The sequence below is a fragment of the Bombyx mandarina genome, chromosome 02, assembly GCF_030267445.1.
Source record: "Bombyx mandarina strain Sakado chromosome 02, ASM3026744v2".
Taxonomy (NCBI): domain Eukaryota; kingdom Metazoa; phylum Arthropoda; class Insecta; order Lepidoptera; family Bombycidae; genus Bombyx; species Bombyx mandarina.
Window position 1 is genome coordinate 5,445,324 of NC_143209.1, and position 27,283 is coordinate 5,472,606.

Below are 27,283 nucleotides of genomic sequence, written 5' to 3' on the forward strand. Positions count from 1 at the left end.
TCTCATATCGGTTATCGGGAGATACGTGTACTAGTGCGAACAGTCCGAGCTTTTATGCCGTAACTCATTTCGAGATGTGAGCTGTATTATTTTTCCTACCTATGCTGATAGCCTTGAGAGGCTATATCAGCGTTACCCTAGCTTGTAGGCGAGCTCTCGGGGCTCAAACCGGAGGTGCTGCTAACGCTGGCCTTAGCAAGAGCGGTGCTTCGCAGAATCTACCACCGGATCGGAATCGCGACCCACTGAGAAGATCCGGGCAGAAACTCAGTGGGCTGTGTCTATGGGTTAATTTACTCGTCGAGACCTTCGTCGCAAGCGACGGGATCGGCAAGGACGGTGACCGATGCTTGAGGTACTAAAAACACCGTTAATGGATCGGGAGGATCCGTAATGACGTGTTTAGGGCAACGTCGACTGCTTACGATTCGGTCCACAGGATCGGGTATGTAATTTCCGGCGGTCACGACAAGAGGGTTGTCGTATTTTTTTTTTTTTTTTATTGCCCTTGTAGGCAGACGAGCATGCGGCCCACCTGATGGTGAGTGGTTATCGTCGCCCTTGGACTTCAGTAATGCCAGGGGCAGAGCCAAGCCGCTGCCTACCGTGTCGTACCGCCTTCTCAAAGTGGCGTATTGATGCTGACTGTATATAATTACTGATTGAGTCAAGCTCCAGGTCATCATGGAGATCCATATTCTTTAAGAACCACGTGTGAACTGTAGACCTCAATTGTGTAATACTAACGGCTGCCCCGCTCTTCAAAACGAAATGCAATACTGCTTCACGACAGAAACAGGCAGGTCCTACCCGTGCGAGCTCATAAGACGCCTAACCAACCGTGATCAAGCATAACATTTTTATTATACGACGTTATTTCTTCGTTGTGGAAGTCATTTGTCTCTCTTTCTATCTCTCTTCCTATCTCTCTTTCTTTCTCTCTTTCTATCTCTCTTTCTATCGCTCTTTCTATCTCTCTTTCTATCGCTCTTTCTATCTCTTTTCTATCTCTCTTTCCGTCTCTCATTTCTGTCTTTGGACTCTGATCACCATTTTCAGATGGCCCGCGATCTCGTCCAAGCGTGTAAAGCAAATAAAAATAAGCCACAGCTAAGTTTTAAGTATATGAACAGATTTTCAAATAATCTATAAACTAATAAAATTCCGATAATAGAGTCATATATGTATAAAAACCAAGGGAAATCACCTTTGCTATATCAATGTTAATAAATAATTCAAATTAATATCAGCACGTTAGTCCTTTATTAGGCATGATTTGGTATTCTCAGTTCTATAGGACAACGGCTGCCCCCCTCCTCAAACCGGTATGCGTTGTTTCTTTGCTACGGAAATGGTACACGTCATTACGGATACTCCCGATCCATGAACGGTGCTTTTAGGTACCTTAAGCATCGGTCATCGTCCTCGTCTAACCCGGCGCTTGCGACGAAGGGTTCGGAGAGTAAGCTAACCAATAGACACAGCCCACTGAGTTTCTCGCCGGATCTTCTCAGTGGGTCGCGTTTCCGATCCGGTGGTAGATTCTGGGAAGCACTGCTCTTGCTAGGGCCAGTGTTAGCAACATTTTTTATTTATTGCTTAGGTGGGTGGACGAGCTCACAGCCCACCTGGTATTAAGTGGTTACTGGAGCCCATAGACATCTACAACGTAAATGCGCCACCCATCTTGAGATATATATAAGTTCTAAGGTCTCAGTATAGTTACAACGGCTGCTCCGCCCTTCAAACCGAAACGCATTACTGCTTCACGGCAGAAATCGGCAGGGTGGTGATACCTACCCGTGCGGACTAGCAAGAGGTCCTACCACCAGTAAGTAAGTAATTTCCGGCTTGAGCCCCGTGAGCTCACCTACAAGCTCGGCGAATCTAGAATAACCCCTAGAGGTTACTAGAAATAACACCAAAAAACAAAAAGATGATGCGAAACTATACACAGTTTATGACGTTGTTTTTAAAATCCTTCCACATGCTACAGTGACGCCATCTTAATTGGGTCCCTTTCAGCGGACACTTTTTAATACACTGAGATGATGCTCCTTGCTTCTACCTTTGGGAGGCTTAAACGACAAAGGAGATCTTTCACCGAGCGGTTGATATTGCTTGGTAGACCGACGCGACGGTCCGAATGTTGTTTTTTTTTTTCCTACCTAAACTGATAGCCTTAGGGGCTATTTCAGCGTAACCGTGGCTAGTAGGTGAGCTCACGGGGCTCAAACCTGATGACGTTGCTAACACGAACCCTAGCAAGAGCCGTGCTTCGCAGAATCTACCGCCTGATCGGAAACGCGACCCACTGAGAAGATCCGGCGAGAAACTCAGTGGGCTGTGTCTGAGAGTTAATTTGCTCGTCGAGACCTTCGTCGCAAGCGACGGGTTCGACGAGAACGGTGACGGTGCTTGAAGTACCTAGAAGCACCATTAGTGGATCGGGAGGATCCGAGATGACGTGTTTGGGGCGACGTCGACTGCCTTCCATTCTGTCCGCAGGATCGGAAATATAGTTACCGGCGGCCACGATGAGAGGGTTCTCGTGTCGTGCCGCTTTATCGAAGTGGGTCCGAATGTAGTTGTTCGGAACTTGTATATATGCGAGCTTACCTTGAAAATGTCGTAAGCGAGATTCAGGCATCTGTCAAATATCTTGCGATTTATTTATTATATCTACCCTCCACAGTTGACGTACCTTACTTCGCTATTGATAAGCCCAATGACGTAAGCATTCGTAATTCTGATAACACTAGATATTTCAAAATTACAATTACAATATTAAATTAATGTGTGCGTCTGTTTGTTCGCAATTCGAATTTTGTTCATACTTTTAGTCAGTTACGCGTTTAGTTAGTTAGTTTAGATAGAACGTTTAGTTTTAGTTGTAGCATACGAATGGTAACTACACTAGTTGAAATCGTTATCCAGAGATGATGACACTTGTTTAATTTTTCCGGGATAAAGAGTAGCTTGTAATCGCTATCTGATCTATTAATTACCAGTCGATTTAATAGTTACATAATAATATAATATACTAGCTGGCCCGGCAAACGTTGTTTTGCCATATAAACTGTTTCTAGGAAAGATATGTAATAAAAAGGAATGATAATTGATAATATTTGTTTATATATGTTTTTATATGTACTAGAGGTCCCGCAGTAGTCGAAATTCGACTATAATCATTTGGAATTGTAAGTTTGTACACTATTATGATTGTATTTTATACTTCTATAATCACAAATTTCGCCAAGACTACACTGTAAAAAATATTAACAAAGACAAACAGTATTTAATCTATTCTCAATTTGACAACAGACGTCAAGAACAAAAGTTTGACAATAAATAGTATGCATGCGTGTGTGCGTCAAATACATGGTATGTAGTGTGTGTAATGTTTTCTTTATTGATTTAATGTATCTTTTATGCATTATTTAAAAAAAAAATTTGCATTGTGCACTTCTTCTCTATATTCTCTATAAGTGTGGAAAATTTCATACTCCTCAGTCCGCGCAATTTTCGTAAAAAGGGATACAAAGTTTTTGCTTCACGTATTAATATATAGATATATTTATGATATGTATTTATTTAAGTACGAGTATTTGTATCTATAAATATTATGTATGTTACATATACACATATGTTTAAGTAATATCACCTGCACACTACACCTACCAAGCTCCATCTCTGCACTCCCCTAAGGTAGACTGTTAGAGAATGTTTATGGCATTAAGTCCGCCTTTATACTTTCTAGTATATGAAGTTATAAATAAATAACCTATATACCCACTGCGGCGAAATCTGCCGGGTGTATTTTTGAATCTAAACCATCCAGGGTGCCGCCCAAGCGCATAAAAAAAATCATTAAAATCGGTCCAGCCGTTTAGGAGGCGTTCAGTGACAAAAACACGCACAGAAGAAATATGTATATAAAGATATGTCGGCGCGAGGTCAATATTTAGTTAACTAAGAGTTTTTAAAGTTAGCAGTTAACGCAATGGAGTTCTCTGTGGTAATTGTCAAGGTCGCTGACGTCATCTTTTGTAAAAATAACGTGGCGTCAGTCGCTGAAGTCACCGGTCACTCCGTCACACCTACTAACCCCTCCGAAGCCCTCCGAACATCCGAGAACCCACTAACCCGTCAGAGAACTCTACGGGAACCACCGAGAATCTGGGAGAACCTCCGAGAATCTACGAGAATCTTCGAGAACCTAAGCCACGCCGTTCGGATTGTCGATAATCCCATTCTCACGGATCGTTTGGAGCCTCTGGGTCTGCGGAGGGACTTCGGTTCCCTCTGTATTTTGTACCGCATGTTCCATGGGGAGTGCTCTGAGGAATTGTTCGAGATGATACCAACGTCTCGTTTTTACCATCGCACCGCCCGCCACCGGAGTAGAGTTCATCCATACTACCTGGAGCCACTGCGGTCATCCACAGTGCGTTTCCAGAGATGTTTTTTGCCACGTACCATCCGGCTATGGAATGAGCTCCCCTCCACGGTGTTTCCCGAGCGCTATGACATGTCCTTCTTCAAACGAGGCTTGTGGAGAGTATTAAGCGGTAGGCAGCGACTTGGCTCTGCCCCTGGCATTGCTGAAGTCCATGGGCGACGGTAACCACCCACCATCAGGTGGGCCGTATGCTCGTCTGCCCACAGAGGCAATAATAAAAAAAAAAAAAAAAACTCTGCCAATTGTCCACCTCCGTTACATCCTCCGTCTCCTCTAATCCTCATCTACTCCGTCATATAATATAACAGTTTAGCAGGCTTTGTCCGTGTCATCACGTTTCTCGTAAAAAAGGCACGTTACGTGTGTATGTGTATACGTTTATATGTGTGTGTGTGTGAAAAATGTAATAAAATGAATCTAGATCTTTATTCTTAGTGATTAAGATTGAATTTCGATAATTACGCGAACACTGCTACATGTTAATTTATTAAACCAACTATAAATACTTTTTATTTTATTTTATTATTTTCATATTTCCTAACTGAATTAGCAGCGGGCGGGGCATATAGCGCGGACGGCCGATGGGACAGAAATATCCTCGAGTGGAGACCACGTACTGGCAAGCGCAGTGTGGGACAGCTATCTACCAGATATACCGACGACCTAGTGAGAATAGCTGGGTCACGTTGGATGCAGGTGACACTGGACATTAGTTGGAGAGACCTATGTTCAGCAGTGGACAGTGGACAGACTTTGATGATGACGATATCGTTACGCCGGCAAGAGTAACGCCATCTATCCCCGGATAGCCGAAACGAATATCAAAGGATCTAGTAGCATCTAAAACACTCGAGAATTACATCGCCATCTATTGTCAGATAGCGGAAACATCGAAAATACTCGACTTGTGAGAAATGTTCTCGATAATTCTAGGCATGTCGTATCGTTAATAATCGGAACTATTCGAAGCGAAACAGCGAACGGATCACCTACCACTATTCGCTGGTAGCATAAGCTACACCAGACACAACAAACATATCCAAGGAGCTCTCTTATTAAGATTCTTACTCACATATAAAATTATAATACCAAAATGTAGTCCCACTTCGATAAAAATCGAATGAATACATCATCAATGTAATCGAAGTCTATTGAATATGCATTATTAAGGATGATTGAACAAATATCCGTCAGACCTTTATAAACGAGATCACACCAGAGGTAAAATTGGTATCCAAAAAAAAAAGAGGATATCGGTTCACCCACAAAAAAGTTTTGTGGTGATAAAAAAAAAACCGAATTGACAACCGGCTTTTTGTTGAGGTCGGCTAAAAGACTGACACCTTTTTGGAAATTATTGTCACTGACCACGTCCATTAATAAGTCCGGATAATTTTGATGCTTATTCATATGTAAATTATGGACACAAAAATCTCGCCCGTGACTCGAATTACCTCATTAAGATAATGCGAATCTATAAGAAATGTGCATGGCTCAGATAAGATACATTATCCGTGTTCGTTGCATTGTTACTGAGATTACAGTACATTGGTGTATTGAGACGTGGTCGTAGGGTCGATGGTGGCAGGACCTCTTGTGAGTCCGCGCGGGTAGGTACCACCGCCCTGCCTATTTCTGCCAGGAAGCAGTAATGCGTTTCGGTTTGGAGGGCGGGGCAGCCGTTGTAACTATACTGAGATCTTAGAACTTATATATAAAGGTGGGTGGCGCGCTTACGTCGAAGATGTCTGTGGGCTCCAGTAACCACTTAACACCAGCTCGTCCACCCATCTAAGCAATAAAAAAAAGAAAAAAAAGATGGTCCTCAGGAATCAAACACGGGTGTCGCTGTTAGCTGCTAAGTAGCTGGGTACCCTAGAATGGTAAAACTTAACCCATAGACACAGCCCACTGAGTTACTCATGGGATCTTCTCAGTGAGTCGCGACTTCGATCCGGTGGTAGACTCTACGAAGCACTGCTCTTGCTAGGGCCAGTGTTAGCAAATTCTCTTAGGTTGAACCCGTGAGCTCAATTATCGAGAGTAGTTGGATTGTTTTTTTTTCTTCCTACCTAAGCTGATAGCCCTGAGAAGCTAATCTTAACTAGTAGGTGAGCTCACGGGGCTCAAACCGGAGTGTTATTAACACTGGCCCTAACAAGAGCAGTGCTTCGCAGAATCTACCACCGGATCGGAACCGCGACCCACTGAGAAGATCCGGCGAGACACTCAGTGGGCTGTGTCTGTGGGTTAGTTCGCTCGTCGAGCCCTTCGTCGCAAGCCACGGGTTCGACGAGGACGATGACCGGTGCCTGTGGTACCTAAAAGCACCCTTAATGGATCAAGAGGATCCGTAATGAAGTGTTTTAGCCAGTAGTTGGAATAGTCCTTTAGGCTATTTATTAGGACGATTAGGTGATAAAAAAAAGAAAATACATTTTAAGTCTGTATTTCATTTAAAAAAAATTAGTACCCGCTGGCGGGATTCGAACACCGGCACTGTCGCATCGCTCGATACGACTGCACCGGCCGTCTTATCCTTTAGGTTGGGTTCACACGTCATTGTCCTGCACGTTTTCTTTGTATCCGTTATTTTAACGTACAATTACCCGGGTGTTCATACGGTAGATTTTCATCAGTGTAAAAAAAAACGGTTGTCTGTAAATTCTGTTTACTAACGATAGTTGCACGTGACAACGTCATAAGAAAACACTGATGGAATGGTTTCATTTTTCAATTATCGCAATTGTCGTTGCTATAAACAATTGACACCACATTCACTTTTCACTGAACTTCATACTTGACGAAAACATGTAAATGTATTATTGTATAGTAGCTGTCCACGCTGATGCATCGCTCACTCAAGTAGGAGAGAGACAGATGTCGAACGCTGCCGAACGCGGAGGCCGATTGTGCCTCTTTATCGCTCGTTGCGCGCTCTCGCTTGGACTTCAAGCTTTAAATGGAACGCCTCATGGGTCATGTTTTTTCGTGCGTGCAGCCGGCTCCATCGAATTATAAGACGCTGTCACGTCAAAAGAACCACCGCAGTCTTCACACAGTTGTCACACACTCTGTCTCGTTTACACAGTGCCGTGTAAACGAGACAGAGCTTATACTATGTGCCCATGCAAGCTGAATACGTTGAAAGTTCATTCGATTTGCTTGACAAGTCCGTTGAGTATTTATTCAAGCCAAGGGTTCCCAAACCTATTTTGTCTACTGCCCACTTTGAGAATAAATTATTTTTTAGCGCCCCCATTTTTTCACCTACTTAAAAACCACTATAGCCAGAGGTCAGTCGGTGTCTAAGAGTCCTCCTAGATGAAATTACAAATCCCAAGCCTCTACACAACGCCCCCATTTTTTTCCGGGTCTCTTACCGCCCCCCTTTAGGCCTGCAGCGTCCACAAGGGGGCGTTTTCGCCCACTTTGAAAAAAGCTGATTTAGACCCAGAAGTGGTGTTCGATTTTTTGTAGTACAAACACATTTTCTATGTACAATGTATGTGCCACTATTCATTCGTTAAGACGTATACTGCATGTTGGTACTTCCTTTTCCTTATTTCTTTCTCAATCCCCTATCCACGCCATCTCTTGACACTACAAGAAAAACTACGCGCGTATGAAAATGGCGCGAAGAGTGTGTAAAAAAAACTAAAACATGGCGCAGGTGCAAAAACAATAAAATTGTGATTTTTTTATCAATCAGCACATATAGCTCTCGCCAGTGAGAAAATTGAATAGAATGCATCGACGAGCTACGGAGCGAGTCCTAAAACTTATCCTTTTCTCAGTCCCAAACATAATATCTAAATTCAAAACACTGCAAGTAAACGTGCAGGACATTACTCTGTCAACCCAGCCTTAGACCGCGACGATTTCCTAACTCAATTTTAATCTATTGTTATTCAATTGTTTCGTTGTACCAATATAACAGAATAACGTTTCGGATAATCTAGATCAGTGATTCTCAACCTTTTTTTTGTTGCGGCACATATTTAGCGATTTCAAAATTTGGCGGCACAAAAAAAAAAAAAGAAAAATTATTTACTTACTACAACACACTGCATAAATAGTTTATCAAAAAATTTTAATATACGAAATAAACTAAAATATACTATAATTTCTTTTTTGTGGATGTAAATATATATTCATGTTTAAAATATTTTTCTTTTCAAATGATATAATTTAATAATATTAACATTGTTATATATTAGCAAAATTTGACGGCACACTTTTGAAATTTGGTGGCACACAAAAGTGCCGCGGAACAGTGGTTGAGAATCACTGATCTAGATTCTTCTACTGCAAAAAAACGTGCAGGACATTTATTTATTTATTTAATCTACTTACAAATTAACATTATAAACCAAACCATTTGTAAGGCATTAATAATTAGCTTAAATAATTCCTAACAACAACAATAAAGAGTTAGCGGTGTGCTGCGTACGCGCGTGCGTAGTACTAAGAACCTTTTTTTTTTTGATTGAAAGATTACTGGCGGCCCGGAGGCCTTTCCTGCTTCACCAGGACAGGTGGGCGAGCAAAGGCTCAGCCAGGAGGGGTGGGATTTGCTAACAACTGCCCGAGCGCCTCCGAAGGAGACCTAAAAACTCAAGAGCAATTGCTTCGCGAATGAACCTACTACCGGATCGGAATCGCGACCCACTGAGAAGATCCGGCGAGAAACTCAGCGGGCTGATGCATAGGTTAGGTTGCACGTCGACCTCTTTGTCGAGTTCGACGAGTACGGTTACCGGGGTACTAAGAAGCTGCCGCTGGCGACGCACCTCTCCACACATTCATCCGCGCATGTAGCCATCAGGCACATATAATGTCACTGATTCCAGTGCCGTGGAGTTATCAATTTTGTTATGCAATAGCTGACAATAATGCACCATAAGAGTCATCTTCCGTCTCGGCTCAAGAGTATCTAATCCGACCACCATTACCTTGTGAGCCCAGCCTTCGACGGCGACAATTTCCTAACTTAATTTTAATATATTGTTATTCAATTGTTTCGTTGTACCAATACAACAGAATAACGTTTCGGATAATCTAGATTCTTCTACAGTTAAGGAGCCGATGTATACCGATCGACTGATTACTATGAATTGAATCGGTAAAATATCGATATCGCACCGATAATCTTAGATTCGCTTGCGCGTTGTACGCGTTAAAACGAATTGATGGAAAAATGTTGTTGAGGCGATTAAAACATTTTCCGGTTTACGTAATTATTGAAAGAAAGAAAAGACTTTTGAAATCGTCGTGGCCTAACGGATAAGACCTCCGGTGCATTCGTATCGAGCGATGCACCGGTGTTCGAATCTCAGGCGGGTACCAATTTTTCTAATGAAATACGTACTCAACAAATATTCTCGATTGATTTCCACGGTGAAGGAATAACATCGTGTAATAAAAATGAAACCCGCAAAATTATAATTTGCGTAATTACTAGTGGTAGGACCTCTTGCGAGTCCGCGCGGGTGGGTACCACCGCCCTGCCTATTTCTACCGTGAAGCAGTAATGCGTTTCGGTTTGAAGGGTGGGGCAGCCGTTGTAACTATACGTGAGACCTTAGAACTTATATCTCAAGGTGGGTGGCGCATTTACGTTGTGGATGTCTATGGGCTAACCACTTAACACCAGGTGGGCCGTGAGCTCGTCCACCCATCTAAGCAATAAAAAATAGAAAATAAAAAATATGGTTTATGAATCGTTCGGAATATAGGCTTAATCCGGTCACCGTTCTCGTCGAACCCGTCGCTTGCGACGAAGGACTCGACGAGTAAATTAACTCTCAGACACAGCCCACTGAGTTTCTCGCCGGATCTTCTCAGTGGGTCGCGTTTCCGATCCGGTGGTAGATTCGGCGAACCACAGCTTTTGCTAGGGTTCGTGTTAGCAACGTCGTCAAGTTTGAGCCCCGTGAGCTCACCTACTAGTTAAGGCTCCACTGAAATAGCCTCTCAAGGCTATCAGCTTATGGAGGAAAAAAGAAAGTTTTTCCGCGGTGTTTCCCGAGCGCTATGATATGTCCTTCTTCAAACGAGGCTTGTGGAGAGTATGAAGCGGTAGGCAGCGGCTTGGCTCTGCCCCTGGCATTGCTGAAATCCATGGGCGACGGTAACCACTCACCATCAGGTGGGCCGTATGCCCGTCTGCCTACAAGGGCAATAAAAAAAAAAATCGGAATATAAAACTAATTTTCTTAATTCATTTTTATTTAAGCTAATTCAATTCTAAAAAGGTGCTGTATACATGTGTTTGTTTTGCATTTTAATCAGCTAGTTCACGGTCTTAATTAATCTCTTAATGCGTTTTATCATTGCGCTTAAAGAATTCTGGCGCTATGGATTAACATTATCGTGGTTTGAGTGTTTCGATTTTAATAAAGCAAATTCGATATGGATTGGGATCCTTCGCTATTTTTTTTTATTGCTTAGATTGTTGGACGAGCTCACAGCCCACCTGGTGTTAAATGGTTACTGGAGCCCATAGACATCTACGCCACCCACCTTGAGATATAAGTTCTAAGATCTCAGTATAGTAGTTACAACGGCTGCCCCACCCTTCAAACCGAAACGCATTACTGCTTCACGGCAGAAATAGGTGGGGTGGTGGTACCTACCCGCGGGGATTCACGGACGTCAGTAATGCCAGAGGCAAAACCAAGGCGCTGCATACCGTTAAAAAAATTTTAGGTAGTTACCACCACCCTACCTATTTATGCCGTGAAGCATTCATAGCGCAATTGAAGCCTTGGAGGTAACGGCTTGATATATATGTATATTTTATTTCTTAAATGAATAGACGAGCTCACAGCCCTCCTGTTGTTAAGTGGTTACTGGAGTCCATAGACAGCTACAACGTAAATGCGCCACCCACCTCGAGATATATGTTCTAAGATCTCAGTATAGTTACAACGGCTGCCCCACCCTTCAAACCGAAACGCATTACTGCTTCACAACAGAAATAGGCGGGGTGGTGGTACCTACCCGCCTGATAATCACGGATTCCGCTTCATTTTCGAACGTACCTTCAAAACCCTAGTGGTCCACTCCAAGGTCGACGGTGCAGTGTTGATGGAACGAGGAAGAACTCCGGAAGTAATTTTTTACTGGGCCTATTAGTTTTGTGAGAATGATTCGATTAACCTTGCCATTAACAACGGTGTTATAATATTAAATAATAACATCACGCGTTCGTTTGTTTGTCTGTGGCTTAAGTTTGGCTTAATATACGACATTTTTATTTTATACTAGCTGACCCGGCAGACTTCTTAGTGCCTCAATCGACAAATAAAAGACACATCAAGGGGACACGTCAAAGGAAAAACAAAATTGTTTGTTTTTATATAATTCCGAGATTTTTTTTTATTTTTTCACCTTTATAACCTTCCCTGGACTTCCACGAATAATTCAAGACCAAAATTAGCCAAATCGGTCCAGCCCTTCTCGAGTTTTTGTGAGATTAACGAACAGAAATTCATTTTTATATATAGAGATTAAAGGTCCGTTTTATTTGGGTATCATCATCAACAGTTCTGTCTTCTTCTTCTTTTTCCCCACCTTATCCCACTAGGTGGGGTCGGCGCAGCTAATTTTTCTCTTCCATTCTCTTCTATCAGCCGTCATCTCAACACTCACTCCTCTCTCTCTCATATCGTCATTCACACGCTACATCCATGTCTTCTTCGTTCGACCTCTTCCCCCTCTACCTTGGACTACCATTTCCATACATCTCCTAGTGTTTGAATTCGGAACGTCAAAGGTGTCAACGAGCGACGTCCGCTATGACGCCTTACCCCTTTCCATTTCCAGCCGTCATGGGCGACACATCTGTTTCTTATTTCTTATAATCATTAATTTTAAATTCTTTATTTTGTCACTTATAGATAAATAAATTCAAACTAATAATACAGTCCACTCTTATTCACAACGCAACACCTAGTCACATGCATCTTCTCTCTACGCATCACATGTCCATACCACGCTAACCACGCCATCATCAACAGTTCAATGTTTTTAATTGAACTTCAATTAAGTTTACTCCATTCAAATAGCTAAAGAAGCTTTTTTGTTATGATATTTTTTCCCAAATTTTAAACTTTAAATGACTCTACTGTGAAGTTTCAATAATAAATAAATAAAAATAAAAATTAAAAAAGCCCTTTATTCCATGCAATTAAATTTTTTTTTTAGTGTATTTAGTATATATATTATATGCATGGACCCCTCTCAGGTAAAGGCCTGCCTCCATAGATTTCCATTTTGTTTTGTCTCTGGCGACATATATTTTTTTTTTATAACAAATTATTACATATTATCAAAGTCAGTCTACAACTAGCACGACAGGTTAAGAAGTTTCAATAATTTCGCTTAAGCTTTTTACCCCTCGAAATTTAATGACATTAAATATTAGTTTGCTAATAACGCTTGCGACACGCAAAGTCGAAGAAAATACTATTAGCTTTTTTGAACACAAATGGACAGTCAACTATATTATTTGTTGTGAGTATAGACAGAGGAATCACGTGCGTTCAATAGTGCGTAATGCGGTGATTCTCAACCTTTTTTTTGTTGCGGCACATATTTAACGATTTCAAAATTTGGCGCCACACAAAAAAAAAAGATAAAAATTATTTATTTACTACAACACACTGCATAAATAGTTTATCAAAAAATTTTAATATACGAAATAAACTAAAATATACTTTTTTTTTGTAGATTTAAATATAAAATATATTCATGTTTAAAATAGTTTTCTTTTAAAATGATATAATTTAATAATATTAACATTATTATATAATCGCAAAATTTGGCGGCACACTTTTGAAATTTGGCGGCACACAAAAGTGCCGCGGAACAGTGGTTGAGAATCACTGGCGTAATGCATCACGATTATACGCTAAACTAATTACTTTAATGACTGATCTATTCAATCATTAAATCATCATCGCCTTAACGTGTTATAAAAACGTTATTTTTAGTATTCGAGATGCAATAATTTAATTTCGTTCCTTAATTTTGTTTTTTTTTGGGTTTACCGGCCAACTGTTTCAAGGTCCGTCCGTTGTTAAGTGTTTATCGGTAAGCACAGAATCGTGTATGACGTTACGAAGAAGGCCGAATATAAGCGTGAATTGCACGAATAACTTCACCCTTCGAACCGAAAAGCGTGACTATTTAGACATGTGGATCATCAGACATGTTATCAACTGCTAAATAAGACTAGATTCACTGGGGGTAGGACCTCTTGTGAGTCCGCACGGGTAGGTACCACCACCCCGCCTATTTCTGCCGTGAAGCAGTAATGCGTTTCGGTTTGAAGGGTGGGGTAGCCGTTGTAACTATACCGAGACCTTAGAACTTATATCTCAGGGTGGGTGGCGCATTTACGTTGTAGATGTCTATGGGTTCCAGTAACCACTTAACACCAGGTGGGCTGTGAGCTCGTCCACATATCAAGGCAATAAAAAAAAAATAAAAAAATGTGGATCATCAGACATGTTTTTATTGATGGATTACTGGTGGCCCGGAGGCCTTTCCAGTTTCACCAGGACAGGTGGGCGAGCAAAGGCTCAGCCAGGAGGGGTGGGATTTGCTAACAGCTACCCGAGCGCCTCCGAAGGAGACCTAACAACTCAAGAGTAGCTGCTTCGCGAATGAATCTACTACCGGATCGGAATCGCGACCCGCTGAGAAGATCCGGCGAGAAACTCAGCGAGCTGATTCATGGGTTAGGTTGCACGGCGAACTCTTTGTCGAGTTCGACGAGTACGGTTACCGAGGTCCCTAAGCCTGCTCCTAGAGCTGAAGGCGTCTAGTGCAAACGTTATTGGATCTGAGGGATCCGTAAGGACGTGTCTAGGGCGTCGACGGTGACTAGCTCCTGCATGATCAGGATTCGGGGAGTAGTCAGCGGCGGCTACGATAAGGCGATTATCATGACGCATAGCCTTATCGAAGTACCGTTCCGACGCTGACTTCATGTATTTCTGGATAGATTCGAGGCCCAGGTCGTCGTGTAGGTCAACGTTCCTCACGAACCACGGAGCTCCGACGGCTAACCTGCAAAAGCGGGATTGTAGAGATTGAAGGGTGTCTATGTGTGTGCGGGCCGCGTGAGCGAACACCACACTCGCGTAAGTCATGACGGGCCTTATGCAAGTTTTGTAAAGTGTCACCTTGTTCCGAAGGGACATTTTACTCCGCTTACAGATCATGGGGTAGAGTCTACCGAGAATAAACGCGGCACGGTCACGGACTGATTTTATATGCGGGCGGAATGTCATCGATGCATCCAGGGTAACGCCCAGGTACTTGACCTTCCTGGCCCAGGGTATGGATTGACTAAAGAGAGTAATCGGGGGTGTGAGATTCCTCCTCCTAATACGGGAGGAAATCCGTGTGGAGCTTCCCCTCTGAAATAGCACCGCAGTACTTTTCGCTGGGTTGATGTCTATGCGCCATTTTCGGAACCACTGTCCTAGGGCTAGGGCTGCGCTCTGAAGCTTTTTCGCGATTAGGGACTTGTTTCTACTGGAATAGTAAACAGTCGTGTCGTCGGCGAATAAAGCTAAATGGGTCGGCGGCGACCGGGGAATATCGTTAACGAATAAGCTAAATAGGAGGGGTGAGAGGACAGAGCCTTGCGGGACTCCAGCTGTGAGAGGTCGTGGGGAGGAGCGGGTTCCCTCGACTCGATATCGAAAAGAGCGGTTCGACAAGAAGTCTCGTATGATGAGCACGAGACGTTGTCGAACGCTTTTGCGACGTCGAAGAAGAGAGCTCCCGTGTATAACGGTTTTGGTCGATTAAGCCCCACAAGAATGTGCTCCGTGAGGCGGTGCACCTGTTGAACGCATGAGTGATTTGTACGGAATCCGAATTGTTCATCGATGAGAATGCCCTTGGATGAAACGAAGTCTCTGAGGCGTTTGTAGAGCAGACGCTCATACAGTTTGCCTAAAGACATGAGGAGGCTAATCGGGCGGTAGCTCGTCGGATGATTTTTTGGTTTACCGGGTTTATGTATGCCGATAACGTCCGCTTCTTTCCACACCGCGGGAAAGATACAGTTCGCCATAGCGGCATTGAAAATAGATGCCAACATCACGATGAGTTGGACGGGTAGAAGTTTAATAACGCGGTTGGATATACCGTCGGAACCGGGAGCCTTGCGAGGACGTAGGTCTTTGATCAAGTCTTTAACTTCTATCGGGGTGACGGGTGGTAACGCGTCCGAGGGTGGCAAGGAGACTCTGCGTTCTACCTCACTGTCTACTAATTCTACATGAACAGGGTCCACGGATTGAGTGCTGGGCGTGCACTGGGTTTGCAATGTATCTCTGCCTAGGCTGCTAGGCCAGCAGCTCTGCTTTTTCATCATCATCGAACGCCGCGAGTCGGCCTGAGGGGCCTACGAGGGGGGGCATAGTTACTACCGTATCCGATTTGAGAGTACGAGCTAAGCGGTAGTAAGACCTTTGAGAGGGCGCGAGTCTTTCTAAGAAATCAGACCATCTGGCATCTCGGACTTCGGCGATGCGAGACTTTACGTCGCGTTGTAGGGCACGCATTCGAATTCGATTTTCCGCGGTAGGATACCTGTCGTAGGCGCGTAGCGAGGCGTTCTTAGCTCTAAGGAGTTCTCTAATATCGTCGGACAATTTGAAGCGGTGAAAGAAGTCCTCCGCTACAACTTGTTTCGATGACCTATCTAATGTCGAGGTGATGTGTGACGTTAAGATGTCTATGGCTTTTTTAATAACGCTATGTCGAGTATATCCGGGCGATGCGCGATATTTAGCGGGTAGTGAGTCGGGGTTAGCGGAGCGACAATATCGAAGGCGAGATCATCGACTAACGCATCAAGCCGCCTGCCATTCGGGGTTGTAGTGTGTGAGTTCCACCTGATGTGTTTACAATTTAGGTCGCCCGCCAGAATGATAGAGCTCCCCATGCCGAGCAGCGCCTCGATATCACTGCTTAGAACGATCTTATCCGGTGGAAGATAAACGGACGCGATAACGATCGGCGCGTGTCCCGTCAGTGAGGCACTGATGCTTCGATATTAGCGAGCGCAGGAGGATCGAGCGGAACGCAATGCAGGGCTCTTCTATAGTAAATGACTGTACCACCACCACGAGCAGAGAGCCTGTCGTTCCTGACCATGTTATAGTTCGCGATTTTAGGGTCACGGCGCGCGGGCTTAAGTAGGGTCTCCTGCACTAAAAATATATCAATTTGATGGTCACGCAAAAAGTCAGAAACCTGATCACGTTGATTTGCGAGACCGTAAGCGTTAAAAAATCCTATCGTTACGGATAGGGGCTTTATTCTACTTATATACGCCATTGATTACCGGCGGAGTGAGGGGAGGACGTACATATTTAATGACGCGTATACGTCGGCGTATTCTTGCACAACGGCGATAAAGTGTTGTGCAGTGGAGGCAGCGCGAATGGCGTCGCCCAAAGCATTAACGCGCTCAAAGTTGATCGACTGAAAGAAGTCGATCGCTAAAGCGAGATTGTCGGACGCGGTCGGAGGGCAAGTCGCGGGAGAGGGACGAGTCGCGGGGGCGGGACGAATTGCGGAGGAGGGAGTTGTAGCCGTGTTCGTGTACGGCAGCGGTTTCGCCCAGGCCGAGACACTGGGCACCGGCGCCGGAACGAACGCTGGCTTAGCCTGCGACACAGAGGGTGCCGAGGCTTTGATGTCTGGGCCGGAAGCTCGGAGCCGGTTTTGGCGGGCGACGCGTCGATTTATTTTAGGGGCTCGGGGGCATCCGCGGTAATTTGCGGGGTGACCCTGTGTTCGACACAGGACGCAGCTAGGCGGTTCCGTCGCGGTTTTTTGATCGCGAGTGCATAGGGCCGTGGCGTGATCGCCTAAGCACTTGACGCATCGGGGGCGCGCGTGACAGTTACGGGAAGAATGCCCGTATAATTGGCAGTTATGGCACTGGCTAGGTGTGCCTTTCTTGTGTGGGGTTGGGGGGTGAAAGGCTACAGACCGTTCGGATGTTGAATATTTGCTTACCCTCGGGGGTAGGCTGGAGGGCGACGAGAACCATATTATATGGCTCCCTTCCGCGGCCTGTATGCATGCGGTATACGGAGTTAACCAGTAGACCTTGTTCGAGAAGGTCGGCCTTAACGAGCTCGGCATCCAACTCTTTAGGGATGCCACGTATAACGGCACGGAGTTCGCGCTCCTCCTGGAGCGTATACGTGTGGAAACTTATACGCTCCTTACGGAGGTAAGAAGAGAGGGCCCTATGGTCGTCGGGTGTTCGAACCTTAATTTGAATGCCGTTCGCGAGGTTACGGGCATTCGTGAAATTGATATTTTTGGCCTTAAGGGCCAGGGAAACTCGTTCCCAAGCTGCCTTCTCTTGAAGGATTACCGGGGGAGGGGTCTGGGTTTTATTTTGTGCCACCGGACGCGGCGACGGAGTGGCACGGGCTGGAGGCGCAACGGGAGTCTGAGGGCGGGGGCGCGACGCGTTCGCGGCTTTGCTAATTTTAGCGGCCGCGGGAGCTCGAGACTCCGCGGCACGCTTCTTACCCTTTTGCACCAGGGTGAATCCATCCGTCGATGAGGCGGGGGCGAGGTCGACCTCCATCTCCGAGTCAGAGTCGGAGGCCGCGGATGATCGCGCTGCTGGAACGGTGACCACGGCGGACGACGCAGCAGTTTTACTCGCCAGTATAGGCGACGCGGGAACGGCAGGCACGACGGAGGCTGCGGTGCTCGATGCAGAAGCTTTGCACGCAGGTACAGGCGACGCAGGAGCAGCGAGCTCGGCGGAGTCCACGAGAGGGCTCGCGGTGTGATCGGCCTTGAAGGCCTGAAACTCGGAAGTGAGCTTTGGGTAGCGAAGCCGGAGAAATTCCGCAAATACAGCGTCCATGATGGCTACGTGCCCAGGTGGGGCTACCCTGGGTCTTAGAAAACACTCGCCTTGCGGCGAGGCCCCAACTTCTCGGACCTGAGCGGTTCTATTGAACACAGGTGGCGATGCGGCACGATTACTACAGGACAAAGAAAAAAACACAACAAAACGGAAATAACAAAAAGAAATAAAACAATTAAACACTTCCAGGAAGACAGTTTGTCGGCAGATGTACCACGAACACAGAAATAACAAAAGGAAACAAAACAATTAAAAACTTCCAGAAAAAACACTTGGTCGGCAGATGTACCACGAACACAGGCCGCGCGAACAATGGCCGGGCTAACAAAAGCCGGGCGAACAAAGGCCGGGCAATCGAGTGGTCGATGAGCACGTCCGCACGTGACGGGTGCCTCTATCGGAATCGTGATCATCAGACATGTTATCAACTGCTAAGTAAGACTAGATGATGGTTTTTTTTTTTATAACGCCATCTTGTAGTGTCTTTAAAACGGTTAGTTGCTCTGAATTAAGAAAAATAGTTTTATTATTCGCCAATAGATGGCGTGAAGAGTTGATTATTGAAAACACGAATAAAACAACATTTTCTGAAAATAAATCGTAGCTAGATCGATTTATCGCCCCCGAAATCCCCTGTATACTAAATTTTATGAAATTCGTTGGAGCCGTTTCCGAGATTCAGATTACATAAGTATATATTAATATACAAGAATTGCTCGTTTAAAGGTATAAGATAGTCCCGCTTTCGTTGTATCTCTTGTTACAGCTGTCACAAAGCTAAAATCACTAAAATGTTGAGTGATTTTTAAACAATACCATGTATTTGTTTATATCACATACATCATCATCATCATGGAAGGAGAAGAGTTGTCGCGCCGACCCCAGGGGACTGGGAGAAAGGCAGGAATGATGATAATATGCTTCCAATCCGTAAGCGTGTTCTCTAACTTGTCAATTACAACAAGCATAGGTAGGAAAAAAAGAAAAAAAAAGGAACATCCGTAAAAACCACTGTAGATTTATATATTAGTATATAGATTAATAATTTAACATGTCGCTGGCGTCTCAGTGAACTGAATTTTAGCTGTAAATTCGCGATTCCGAGGCGGTGGTAGATTTAGTGAAGCGCTACTTTTGCTAGGGCTAATGTTAGCTAATTCTCACAGGTTGAGCACGTGAGCTCATCTAGCCGTCCGCGCGTGGCTGGAATAGTTTCTTAGGCTCCCAGCGAATAGGTAGGCATTAAAAGAATTCGTCCTGACCACAGAACCTTGGCTTTACTCGGTCCTACACGCACCGTATGTTCCATGGGGAGTGCTCGGAGGAATTATTTGAGATGATACTACCTACCATTTCTATCTCACCGCCCGCAACCGGAGTAGAGTTCATCCATACTACCCGGAGTCACTGCGTTCATCCACAGTGCGTTTCCAGAGATCTTTTTTGCCACGTACCATCCGGCTATGGAATGAGCTCCCCTCCACGGTGTTCCCCGAGCGCTATGACATGTCCTTCTTCAAACGAGGCTTGTGGAGAGTACTTAACGGTAGGCAGCGGCTTGGCTCTGCCCCTGGCATTGCTGAAGTACATGGGCGACGGTAACCACAAAAAAACTCATCCGTTTTCAATTTATAATCCAGTGACTAATAACCGAAATGTCCGGAGAGATACGATCGAAAAATACCGAGAAAATAGATTTTTTAATTGCGATAATTATTTACATGTGAACGCGATGATTGCACGCGTATTATTATAACACTAGCCGTACTCGCCCGCTTCGCTGGCCATTTAAAATTAACATTATTATTTATTGTCATTATTATTAGGGAGTCCAACACTCATATCAACATTAGCCTATCCATTAAGTACATGTATTTTCTACATGGATACCGAGTTTCAAGTCAATCGGATGCATGGTCCAGTAGTTATAACGGAACATCCGTAAAAACCACTGTAGATTTATATTATATATATTTTTTTTTTATTTATTTATATTATTTATGATTTATATTATTTATTTATATTATTATATTAGTATAGATTACCTTCATTAGTAACATGTGTTCGCCTAACCGAAATAATTAATAACGGTAATAAAGGTATCGGCTATGGGCGTTGGTAAAACAAGCAGAACTTTTGTTAGATACTATTAAAATTAATAACACAACTATTTTTTTGTAGCCTAAGGACTCATTGAGAAGATCAGATGAGAAACTCTGAAGGTAAAACATAATAATTTCATCAAATTAAGATGATATTACGCTAAATAAGAAGGGTTCAAAGACTCAGATTAGACCAGTCTATTTTTGGGGCCATATTGGTCCTGATTTGCAGGAGACAGCGTCTAGGAGCGAGAGAGAAAGAGAGCTTCTTTTTTAATCCTTACACTGGTGGACGAGCTTACGGCCCACCTGGTGATAAATGGTAGTCAGATGCCATAGAAATCTACATCGTATATACCGCCACCCACCCTCAGATATAAGTTTTAATACTCAGTTCTGTAGTACAATTACTGCCTCACCCTTCAAAATGGAAGGCGTTACTGTTTCACAGGAGAAATAGGCAGAGTGGTTGTACCTACCCGCGCGGGCTAACAAAACATCCTACCACAGGTAAAGTTTTTCAATAAAGTTTTTCAATCCATCGTTTTCATATCGATCATTTGAATTTATCACATATTAATGCGTATCTAAATGAATCGAGCGAATTGTAATTATCAACTGCTAAATAAGATAGTCCCGCTTTCGTTGTATCTCTTGTTATGGCTGTCACGAAGCTAAGATTCCTAGAATGTTGAGTTATTTTTAAACAATACCATCTATTTGTTGATATTATTATTATTATTATTATTTTTATTGCCCTTGTAGGCAGCCGAGCATACGGTCCACCTGATGGTGAGTGGTTACCGTCGCTCATGGACTTCAGCAATGCCAGGGGCAGAGCCAAGCCGCTGCCTAACGCTTAATACTCTCCATAAGCCTCGTTTGAAGAAGGACATGTCATATTACGTCCATCTATATCAAGAAATGATACGAAAGCTTATTCTTTCGACAAATATTATTATACTTGAGACCTTAGAACTTGTATCTCAAGGTGGGTGGCGCATTTACGTTGTGGATGTCTATGGGCTCCAGTAACCACTTAACACCAGGTGGGCTGTGAGCTCGTCCACACATCTAAGCAATAAAAAAAAAAAAAAAAAAACATCAACAGACCTTTATCGTTGACTATTAAAGAAACAATAAAATGTATGAAAGGTTGTTTTAATGCAATTTTGCGTGAAATTTCGTAAAAAAAGATCTCCTCTTCGATTTCCACGAATGTTGTACATAATTAAAAGCACTTTTACAGATCTACGTAACAGCGGAAACTGTTAAATATTCGCAACGTCATATATAATTTAATGTTAATTAAAAAAAAAGGCGAGAATAAATCGTAAAATTGATTTTAATGTCGACATCTGCTCAAGTACGAATTTCGATTTTATTTTTTTGATTTATTTATTGCCCGTGTAGGCAGACGAGCATACGGCCCACCTGATAGTGAGTGGCTACCATCGCCCATAGTCATCAGCAATGCCAGGGCAGAGCCGAGCCGCTGCAAAGCCGCCCTCCATCCAGATCGTCCGATTTTAACTGCTAGGTCCTTTCGACTAGATACGCTCAAAATACACTTATCGCTTATCAGTTAAAGCGTTATCTTAACCGATAGCTATCTCAGCAGAAAGTAAGAAAGGAAAAACGGCCAAAACAAAACTCACCAGAGTAGTTTTTTACGCACGAAAACCGATGATAGATCAGTTTTATAACAACACAATTACCAGAACGTTTTCTTGTCATTATTCATGACATTATAACATTTGCGATGCGAAATGGATTTTATTTTTGTGTATAAACCGATATTGATTCGATGTACAACGATAAACTGATAGTAGCATTACTTGTGATTCGTAATTAAATGTATGATTTAAAATCGATACGCGAGAATACAGCGTGGTGTTTTTTCGTGACCGATAAAAAATATGTAAAAAAAAAAATTGAAGGTTTTTTTTTAAAACGCAATGAGGTTTGCCGTTGATAGCTAAGTACGGCTAGTGTTTGAAGTATTATGATCGCGCGGCAGAAATATATATATTTTATTGCTTAGGTGGATGAACGAGGACACAGCCCACCTGGTGTTAAATGGTTACCGGAGCCCCTAGACATCTACAACGTAAATGCCGCCACCCACCTTGAGATATGAGTTCTAAGGTCTCAGTATTGTAACAACGGCTGCCCCGCCCCTCAAACCGAAACGCGTTACTGCTTCACGGCATAAATGACAGGGTGGTGGTACCTACCCGTGCGGATTCATAAGAGGTCCTACTACCAGGTTTTTTAAAATACAATGACGTTTGCCGATATATAACTATATACGGCTAATTTTTTTTTTTTTTTTTTATTGCTTAGATGGGTTGACGAGCTCACAGCCCACCTGATGTTAAGTGGTTACTGGAGCCCATAGACATCCACAACGTAAATGCGCCATCCACCTTGAGATACAAGTTCTAAGGTCTCAAGTATAGTTACAACGGCTGCCCCACCCTTCAAACCGAAACGCATTACTGCTTCACGGCAGAAATAGGCAGGGTGGTGGTATCCACCCGCGCGGACTCACAAGAGGTCCTACCACCAGTAATAAAATAATGTTTGAAGCATCATGGTTCTTGGTAGTATGAATGAAATATTGCCCACTGAGTTTCTCGCCAGATCTTCTCAGTGGGTCGCAATTCCGATCCCGCGGTAGATTCTTTTTTTTTATGATTGAAGAATTACTGGTGGCCCGGGGGCCTTTTCAATTTCACCAGGACAGGTGAGCGAGCACGGGCTCACCCAGGAGGGGTGGGATTAGCTAACAGCTACCCGAGCGAAGGAGGACTACCTCCGAAGGAGACCTATCAACTCAAGAGCAACTGCTTCGCGAATGAATGTAAGGTAGATTCTGCGAAGCACTGCTCTTGCCAGTGTTAGCAAATTCTCTCAGGTTGAGCCCGTGAGCTCACCTACCGGACGTAGTTGGAATATTTACTTAGGCTGCCGGCGATTAGATAAAAAAATTACTAAGCATTCCGACCTTTGTATATTTTAGATTGAATTAAAGATATGAATAATGAAATCAAACCAATAGGCGACGAGAACGGATTAACATCATCCTGTATATATAAGGGAATTTCGATAAGAAATTAGACAAAACACGGAAGGTTGAGCAATTGAGTAGGAATAAATCCGTATTTTCGACAATCAAAAGTCCGTTGAATTTTAAAAAGTTTGAAATCGCGATGGTCGAGATAGAGCCCCCAGGTCGTACATCTGAATTTGCGTAATTACTGATGGTAGGACATTGAGGTCCGCACTATTAGATGCCGACAACCTACTTATTTCTGTGTGTTTAGTGAGAGTTTTTTAAAGTTCTCGATAACGTAAAAGTTAACTCAAATATGTATGCAGTTGCAATAGCGCTCCTAGTGGCAAACGTAGGCAAACTTTCCAACTGCATACAAATTTGAGTTAACTTTTACGCTATCGAGAACGTTAAAAAGATCGCAGTAAGCACACTGTTTGTAAGATTGGATAATCAAGTCTCATGATTGGTGACGGCCAAGGGCGGATCCAGCTTTGGCGCCAGGAGGGGGTCACATAGTCGTGGGCAAGCTAAGAACTTATAATTTAATTTTGATAACAATAGATAATAAATAAATCATGATGTTCTTCAATTAGTCCAAGTTCGTTCAAGTCTTGGAACTAGCTCAGGGGGGGGGTCATGACCCCCATGACCCCCCCCCCCCTGGATCGGCCGTTGGTGACGGCAGTCACGACGTGATGTCCATGGACTCCGACTAGAGTTCGTCCTCAAGGATGCGGCGAATTCGTCTACAAATTTGACTCAAACATAATCTATCTCATTTATCTCATCATGAACTTTCGTTATTTCGCCTTGCCAACGTTAGAAGTTTTTAATTAAATTCAAAGAGGTGCATAAAATCAACAAAAGACAAAAACACATAGAACAAACATTCTGGATTTAGTTTTATCGAAGCTAAAAACTAATAGGTTTAATTTAATAATTGCAAAAATTTATAATTAAGTAACGTTTATTGACGTTTTCAAATAACATTTAAAAAAAAAAGTCGGCAGGCGGTTGGTATTATCGAAAACAAAACGGTTAAAACAATTAATAAACAATAATTTCTTTCAATCATTTATCATTAGCTTACCTTCGTTATAAAGAATAATATCATTATTATTATGCTTTTCTAAACAGCACAGCATGTAGCATTGTAAGTTAATTAAAATAAAAATCTAATCGAAATATAAAAATTACTACACATCTTAATTTAAAAACTAAAGCATTTACTCATCTTAACTCAAAGTTTGTAACAACAAAAACAAATGACAACAAAAAACATTTGTGTTTTGAAAATCAAAATATTTTTAACTGGTAGCGCCATCTATTTATTCTTATATCAATTTATTTGTTAAAACGGTTCTTACGTTGTACAGGTACGCATTGTATCGGATAGATGGCACAGTGGATCGCTCTTGTATCAATAATTTACATGAAAATTTTATGTGACAAAAACCAATATATTAACCTAATAAATAAGATATTTTAATATATTTGATAATATTAATAGCAAAAAAGTTAAGAATATCGTTCTTTCGTTGTTTTCACAAATCGTTTTCCTTGTCAAATTATTTGCTCATAGCGCCATCTATTATTCAGTAGCAATAAGTTTTGAAAAATTTAATTACAAATGGTGGGAAATTTAGCAATATTACTATAAATTCATATTTTTCCTAGCTATTATGTAGCTATTTCGAAAGCTGTTTATTGGCAATTAGGTACTAGTTATTGACTAATAAATGGTTTGAACTCACCGATGACATCGACAGGCGGCGACTGCGTCCAACCGTGCGACCGATCGTGTGCAATATCCGAACTAAGCTGTTCTTTGAATGAACACTAATTAAGACTTCTAGACCTACCTTTAAATTTAATCCATTGAATTGTATTGACATTTGTAAATCAAACCGTATAATTCACAAATATTGAAAATTTGTTAATATTGTTTCGGATGTCAAATTTTTTATTGCTTAGACTAGCTGACCCGGTAGACTTCGTAGTGCCTCAATCGATAAATAAAAGACCTAAGCTTGTGTATAAAATAAACTTAAAACAAACAAAAGAAATCCGTCCGACGGGGGACACATTAAAGGGAAAACAAAATTGTTATTTTTATTTAATTCCGTGCATTTTCATATTTGTCTACCTTTTAAACCTTCTCTGGACTTCCACAAATAATTTAAGACCAAAATTAGCCAAATCGAACCAGCCGTTCCCGAGTTTTAGCAAGACTTACGAACAGCAATTCATTTTTATTTATATAGGTAGATTTTTTTATTTATTGCTTTGATGGGTGGACGAGCTCACAGCCTGATGTTAAGTGGTTACCGGAGCCCATAGACATCTACAACGTAAATGCCGCCACCCACATCGACACATGAGTTCTGAGGTCTCAATTTTAACAGCACAACGGCTGCTACACCCTTCAAACCGAAATGCATTACTGCTTCACGGCAGAAATAGGCAGGGCGGCGGTGCCTACCCGCGCGGACTTACAAAACGTCCTACCACCAATGAGGCTTTATAGGAAAACTAAGTATTAAACTGTGTTCATTTGGCTATTATTAAAAAAAATAACTCGCAAAAGCATTAATAACATTTATAGAAATTTCTCAATTAGTTTCAGATTTGTTCCAAATTGGTGATAAAGTCTTCATGATTTTAAGGCCGCATTTGAAGGTGTTGGCGCTTTTGGGATGAGATGTTGGGTGCAAGGATAAAATATCGCACATACGGTGCGATATTTTATTTATATTTGGCTCTTTTGGTTGTTAAGTGTCATGAGATGCTTCATCCACCGTACTCATAAGACAATCAGCACTTTTACCAAAGCATCGACAACTTAATGGCTGAGAAAAAATTCAATACCCGAGAGGTAGTAGAAAATTCCTTTGAAGAGTTTGTCAGCTCCTTCTCACCTGAGTTCTTCAAGGGCATTGAAAAATTATCACTGCGCTGACAGAGATACATCGACTGAACCATAAGCGCATATTTTGATTGATGGAAATATTATAATAAAAATTTTGTATAGGTATATGAAAGAAAAAAAAAACATTAACTTTCTCTATAATAAACGACAATCTCTTTGGGAAATATCTAATAATTAGCATCGGGTACTGTACTTAAAGATTTCATCCTAGATGAGGTCAAATTAATTTATATATCTATCTATATGGAAATAATTTCATAGGTTTGATAATTGTAAATAGACATGCTTTTACAAAAACCGACTTCAAATTTCTATTCCAAAACATACATAATATACACTAAAAACAATAATCATCGAAATCGGTTGGCGTGATATTGAGTTATTCATCTATTTGTCACGCACGTACTTAATGCAAATGTAAGATTTATATGGTTTTCTCATGGATACCGTTATCAGAACTGGACTAAATTGATACGGGACCACACGGGAAGCCTCAGCATTCTAATAAAAAAAGAATCATCAAAATCAAATCAATCGATTCACCCAGTCAAAAGTTATGAAGTAACAAACATAAAAAAAACATACAGTCGAATTGACAACCTCCTAATATTTTGAAGTCAGTTAAAAACGCAATCATCGTATGTAAACGTAGAACTCCAAAGACAGAAAGACAAAAATGTTCCAGCAGTGGACGACAGAAAATCGGGTAAGGAAAATAAAACATAATTTTTTTTCTTTTTCTTTTTTTAAACATTTATTTATAAAACATGGCAACAATACGCACCCTCTTAGTCTA

General features: G+C 42.3%; 1 protein-coding gene across 2 annotated transcripts in view; it reads right to left on the bottom strand.

The window, feature by feature from the left end:
* Positions 1-22,298, bottom strand: part of LOC114245664 (uncharacterized) — an 89,572-nt gene extending 67,274 nt beyond the window's left edge. For both annotated transcript variants that reach the window (XM_089733452.1, XM_089733451.1), the window contains exon 1: positions 22,156-22,298. The gene's annotated coding sequence lies outside the window, so the exon portion shown is untranslated. The remainder of the gene's footprint in view (positions 1-22,155) is intronic.
* Positions 22,299-27,283: the final 4,985 nt, after the last annotated feature.